Below are 7,386 nucleotides of genomic sequence, written 5' to 3' on the forward strand. Positions count from 1 at the left end.
TAATAGTCCAGCAATGTAGTATGCTTGGCTGTTGACCTCACATTTTGTTCATTGGAGAAGGCCCACCTGGAAAAAGTTAGAGGTGTGATAATATGTTCCTGCTATACATTATACATGCACATATACAGGTAGTTTTGCCTAAGTAAAATGTCCATACCTAACATAAATATTTTACTTCACCCTATCTTGAGTAAATGTTTTGTGGTAAAGACAACTTCACAGTTGTCCTGAGGTGAAATTACGGGTGAATAATTCATAAATGAATATTGCTTGGCTGTTGACCTCACATATTGTTGGATGGAATGGTCCCACTTGGACAAACCTAGAGTTTTAATAATGTTCCTGCGATGCAGTAAAATGCATATATATCACATTACACCTCTCTCTGTTTGCAGGTTGATTTAACACCGATACTGGAATTAGGCAAAAGAGATTTTATAGTATAAGATTGGGGACAAAACGCCAAATCACAAATAGTCACATTTCCCACTTCAATCCAAAAGTGTCTTTAAACACCCACAGGTCTCATGTTTGGGAAATGTGAGTGCAATGCTGTTTAGGACTTTGACACCGAAGCCCAATATCTACATAAAAACAGGGAGAGTGAACCCAATAAATATCCTGCACAGAAAAGAGACAGAAAAGAACTAATGGCACTAAAAAATAAAGGCAAATCACTGCAGCCCACTAGAAAAAACATGGTGTTTTTTAAAAAAGAAAGTTACACACATATGTAATTATGCAGACATATACACAGACACAAATATACAGTTTCAGAAACCTATATACACATACACATTTATACAGTTACACTGAAACAAATATAGGTACAGACATACAGCATATACAGTTACATAAAAACATGTACAAACACATAAACAGTATACAGTTACACAAAAACAAATACAGTCAGATATTTACAGTTACACAGACACATATATACTGTAGGTACACAGAAACATTTATCCAGTGACACAGGCACATACACAGATATATATATATATATATATATATATATACTGTATATATATATTCCTTAGACAAAAAACCTTACGGTTTCACATGTCCCATTAAGGATTCTTAGACATGATCTGAAATTTCACAAAACCTACTGAATTTTTGCCACTTAAACTAAAAAAAAAATGAAATTCTGATCACCTTAATGGAAGTGTTCCTTGCGCAAAAAAATATGGTATGCCATCACACCCTGTGGTTAACTGCAGATTCAGTACTCTCACAGAGTGACATTGCTGTCACTCACAAAATGGTGTAAATGCTAATTCACAAAATTGTGTGCTTATTGGAATACACACATGCAGTCTATGTAGCGAATTTAGACTTGGGGTTTGTTTTATTCGGTAGCTGTTATTCAGGGTATGGCCCCCCCAAAAAAACAACAACTAGCAGCGGGCTTTGGACACCCAGTACTGGTTGTGCTAAATACATGGGACAAACGACATAGGGTCCTCCATATTAAGCACAACCAGCACCAGGCTTTTTAGAACCAGTCCTGGTTGCCAAAATTCAGGAGGACAAAAGATGTAGGGGGCCCCCGTATTCAGCGTAACCAGAAATGGGCTTTGAGTCGGTCCTGGAAATACAGGTGAAAAATATGCGAAGGGTCCATATGTATTTACCAGAGATAGCACCAAACTTTTTCTAGCGGGGGCTAATTCCACAGCAAGGAAAGCGCTTTTACTGGGACCCCCGGCCGAAGCATCAACAATGACTGCTAGTCAGCCCCCAGGCCGGGAATGCCTGAGGACTTCCTCTAATAAAGGGTTCCCCCTCTCCAGGGACCCCAAGCCCAGGCTGGTGGGTGCCGGGTTGATTATGTAATGTTTAGTGCATAAGAAAGATATAATTTATTGTCTTTTACAGAAGCACTACAGGCCCCAGCAAGTCTTCCCCACATGCTGGTACTTAGAGAACCACAAGTACCAACAAGCACGGCATAAAGAGCTCTGCTGATACCTATAGTATCCCTGTAAAAGAAATTTATAGAAAAAACACAGACACCGATTGTTTTAAAATTTTATTTTTCTGTACCATCACCTGGGGGATGGCAGCCTTTAAGCTCTTTTGCATGGCTGCCACTTCCCCAGGACTTCTCCGGTGTCTTCACCTGGAGGGCGGCGGCCTTTAAGCTCTTCTTTATGGCCGCCACCCATCCAGGACTTTCCCGGTGGCTTCTTTCTTTGGCAGGTCTTCTGTGCTGCCAAAGGGCTCCCCTGGCTGTTGCATTAGCCCCCTCTAGAAACAGCCCAGCGCCACTACCGCCTGCACTGGCCAGCCATCTTGGTGCACCCAAGTGAAGCCACAGTGAGTACATCTGCTCCTACTGATGCTGCGCAACAAGTTGGAACTACCTATCTCTACAATGGCGGATTTGTGAGGTAATACGGTAACTTTCTCAGTAATCTAAACCCCAAAAGTACCTATCTTGGAACAAAAGCAACCTAATAAAACAAACCCAAGTCTAAATTCATCCACTACCCTCAGTTATGCCTTCCCAAAAATCCATTATAGAGAACAGCTGAAAAGTGGTCCTAATTGAGAGTGTCAGAAAAAACTGACATTTGGAAATTCAGATTACTTCCAAAACCTATTTATTTATGTTTTTTCCATGAAATTTGGAATGCAGCACGAGCGACAGTTCTACCCGCCCATGCTAAATTTCAGCACAGTACCTCCGATAACTTTGGAGGTGTAGCCCCTTAAACACCATGCCCTTCCTCGGGAGTTCTCTATGGGAGAATTCAGTTTTTTTAAATTCAGCCTTAATATAACGGCACGACTGCCCTTATAATATACATAGTGACACGGAAACTTATACACAGACAGACATATACAGTTACAAAGACATATACAGGTACACAGAACATATAGTTACACAGACACATGTATACAGTTACAGACACATATAGTTGCAGTGATACATATATACAGACATATTTATATATATATACAGTAACTAAGACATACATATTGTTACAGACACATAACTACAGTTACAGATACATATAAACTGTTACATAGACACATATATACAGTTACACAGATACACCAGTTGTCTTCTGATTCTGATGCCCTCAGCCAGACTGCTGCTGCATAACTACACTCAGGTGATAGTTTAACATGTGTTCCTGGCATACCTTTACTCAGTCTGTCTCAGTCTCTGGTCTATAACTACCTGTACAATTATCTGCCTCAGGTTACTTTACTGCCCGTTGCTACTCCAGCTTAACTCTCTGCAGCCACCTCGTTTCTTACTTAAGCTCCTACTATCTTGAGCTTATGTCTTGGGGGGCATCTAAGTACTTGTGAGAATATAAAACTCTATGGAAATGGCAGCTGCTATAGGTGAAGACCTCTCTAGCTTGATTCTAGGAATTCATGTAGTTTCCTAGGTGAGCCCTAACAGTATGAATGTATAGCAGGAACATATTATCACACCTCTGCAGGCCTAGAACAAGGGTCCAGCCTGGGAGTTACCAGTAATTAATAATAATTAATTACCTGTCCTGTGTTTTCTTATCTTGTGCTTCTCCTCCAGGTCCAAGCTTTGCTCCTGTGGTGTCAGCAGAGGCAGGTGACTCAACTTGTTTCTTTAGTATATGTTTTGTGGTAAAGATGACCTCACAGTTGTCCCAAGTAGACGTTTGGACTGAAGGTGACCTTCTAATAGTCCAGCAATGTAGTATGCTTGGCTGTTGACCTCACATTTTGTTCATTGGAGAAGGCCCACCTGGAAAAAGTTAGAGGTGTGATAATATGTTCCTGCTATACATTATACATGCACATATACAGGTAGTTTTGCCTAAGTAAAATGTCCATACCTAACATAAATATTTTACTTCACCCTATCTTGAGTAAATGTTTTGTGGTAAAGACAACTTCACAGTTGTCCTGAGGTGAAATTACGGGTGAATAATTCATAAATGAATATTGCTTGTCTGTTGACCTCACATATTGTTGGATGGAATGGTCCCACTTGGACAAACCTAGAGTTTTAATAATGTTCCTGCGATGCAGTAAAATGCATATATATCACATTACACCTCTCTCTGTTTGCAGGTTGATTTAACACCGATACTGGAATTAGGCAAAAGAGATTTTATAGTATAAGATTGGGGACAAAACGCCAAATCACAAATAGTCACATTTCCCACTTCAATCCAAAAGTGTCTTTAAACACCCACAGGTCTCATGTTTGGGAAATGTGAGTGCAATGCTGTTTAGGACTTTGACACCGAAGCCCAATATCTACATAAAAACAGGGAGAGTGAACCCAATAAATATCCTGCACAGAAAAGAGACAGAAAAGAACTAATGGCACTAAAAAATAAAGGCAAATCACTGCAGCCCACTAGAAAAAACATGGTGTTTTTTAAAAAAGAAAGTTACACACATATGTAATTATGCAGACATATACACAGACACAAATATACAGTTTCAGAAACCTATATACACATACACATTTATACAGTTACACTGAAACAAATATAGGTACAGACATACAGCATATACAGTTACATAAAAACATGTACAAACACATAAACAGTATACAGTTACACAAAAACAAATACAGTCAGATATTTACAGTTACACAGACACATATATACTGTAGGTACACAGAAACATTTATCCAGTGACACAGGCACATACACAGATATATATATATATATATATATATATACTGTATATATATATTCCTTAGACAAAAAACCTTACGGTTTCACATGTCCCATTAAGGATTCTTAGACATGATCTGAAATTTCACAAAACCTACTGAATTTTTGCCACTTAAACTAAAAAAAAAATGAAATTCTGATCACCTTAATGGAAGTGTTCCTTGCGCAAAAAAATATGGTATGCCATCACACCCTGTGGTTAACTGCAGATTCAGTACTCTCACAGAGTGACATTGCTGTCACTCACAAAATGGTGTAAATGCTAATTCACAAAATTGTGTGCTTATTGGAATACACACATGCAGTCTATGTAGCGAATTTAGACTTGGGGTTTGTTTTATTCGGTAGCTGTTATTCAGGGTATGGCCCCCCCAAAAAAACAACAACTAGCAGCGGGCTTTGGACACCCAGTACTGGTTGTGCTAAATACATGGGACAAACGACATAGGGTCCTCCATATTAAGCACAACCAGCACCAGGCTTTTTAGAACCAGTCCTGGTTGCCAAAATTCAGGAGGACAAAAGATGTAGGGGGCCCCCGTATTCAGCGTAACCAGAAATGGGCTTTGAGTCGGTCCTGGAAATACAGGTGAAAAATATGCGAAGGGTCCATATGTATTTACCAGAGATAGCACCAAACTTTTTCTAGCGGGGGCTAATTCCACAGCAAGGAAAGCGCTTTTACTGGGACCCCCGGCCGAAGCATCAACAATGACTGCTAGTCAGCCCCCAGGCCGGGAATGCCTGAGGACTTCCTCTAATAAAGGGTTCCCCCTCTCCAGGGACCCCAAGCCCAGGCTGGTGGGTGCCGGGTTGATTATGTAATGTTTAGTGCATAAGAAAGATATAATTTATTGTCTTTTACAGAAGCACTACAGGCCCCAGCAAGTCTTCCCCACATGCTGGTACTTAGAGAACCACAAGTACCAACAAGCACGGCATAAAGAGCTCTGCTGATACCTATAGTATCCCTGTAAAAGAAATTTATAGAAAAAACACAGACACCGATTGTTTTAAAATTTTATTTTTCTGTACCATCACCTGGGGGATGGCAGCCTTTAAGCTCTTTTGCATGGCTGCCACTTCCCCAGGACTTCTCCGGTGTCTTCACCTGGAGGGCGGCGGCCTTTAAGCTCTTCTTTATGGCCGCCACCCATCCAGGACTTTCCCGGTGGCTTCTTTCTTTGGCAGGTCTTCTGTGCTGCCAAAGGGCTCCCCTGGCTGTTGCATTAGCCCCCTCTAGAAACAGCCCAGCGCCACTACCGCCTGCACTGGCCAGCCATCTTGGTGCACCCAAGTGAAGCCACAGTGAGTACATCTGCTCCTACTGATGCTGCGCAACAAGTTGGAACTACCTATCTCTACAATGGCGGATTTGTGAGGTAATACGGTAACTTTCTCAGTAATCTAAACCCCAAAAGTACCTTTCTTGGAACAAAAGCAACCTAATAAAACAAACCCAAGTCTAAATTCATCCACTACCCTCAGTTATGCCTTCCCAAAAATCCATTATAGAGAACAGCAGAAAAGTGGTCCTAATTGAGAGTGTCAGAAAAAACTGACATTTGGAAATTCAGATTACTTCCAAAACCTATTTATTTATGTTTTTTCCATGAAATTTGGAATGCAGCACGAGCGACAGTTCTACCCGCCCATGCTAAATTTCAGCACAGTACCTCCGATAACTTTGGAGGTGTAGCCCCTTAAACACCATGCCCTTCCTCGGGAGTTCTCTATGGGAGAATTCAGTTTTTTTAAATTCAGCTTTAATATAACGGCACGACTGTGCCCTTATAATATACATAGTGACACGGAAACTTATACACAGACAGACATATACAGTTACAAAGACATATACAGGTACACAGAACATATAGTTACACAGACACATGTATACAGTTACAGACACATATAGTTACAGTGATACATATATACAGACATATTTTTATATATATACAGTAACTCAGACATACATATTGTTACAGACACATAACTACAGTTACAGATACATATAAACTGTTACATAGACACATATATACAGTTACACAGATACACCAGTTGTCTTCTGATTCTGATGCCCTCAGCCAGACTGCTGCTACATAACTACACTCAGGTGATAGTTTAACATGTGTTCCTGGCATACCTTTACTCAGTCTGTCTCAGTCTCTGGTCTATAACTACCTGTACAATTATCTGCCTCAGGTTACTTTACTGCCCATTGCTACTCCAGCTTAACTCTCTGCAGCAACCTCGTTTCTTACTTAAGCTCCTACTATCTTGAGCTTATGTCTTGGGGGGCATCTAAGTACTTGTGAGAATATAAAACTCTATGGAAATGGCAGCTGCTATAGGTGAAGACCTCTCTAGCTTGATTCTAGGAATTCATGTGGTTTCCTAGGTGAGCCCTAACAGTATGAATGTATAGCAGGAACATATTATCACACCTCTGCAGGCCTAGAACAAGGGTCCAGCCTGGGAGTTACCAGTAATTTATAATAATTAATTACCTGTCCTGTGTTTTCTTATCTTGTGCTTCTCCTCCAGGTCCAAGCTTTGCTCCTGTGGTGTCAGCAGAGGCAGGTGACTCAACTTGTTTCTTTAGTATATGTTTTGTGGTAAAGATGACCTCACAGTTGTCCCAAGTAGACGTTTGGACTGAAGGTGACCTTCTAATAGTCCAGCAATGTAGTAT

The sequence above is a fragment of the Taudactylus pleione genome, unplaced genomic scaffold, assembly GCF_031769625.1.
Source record: "Taudactylus pleione unplaced genomic scaffold, aTauple2 ptg000032l, whole genome shotgun sequence".
Lineage (NCBI taxonomy): Eukaryota > Metazoa > Chordata > Amphibia > Anura > Myobatrachidae > Taudactylus > Taudactylus pleione.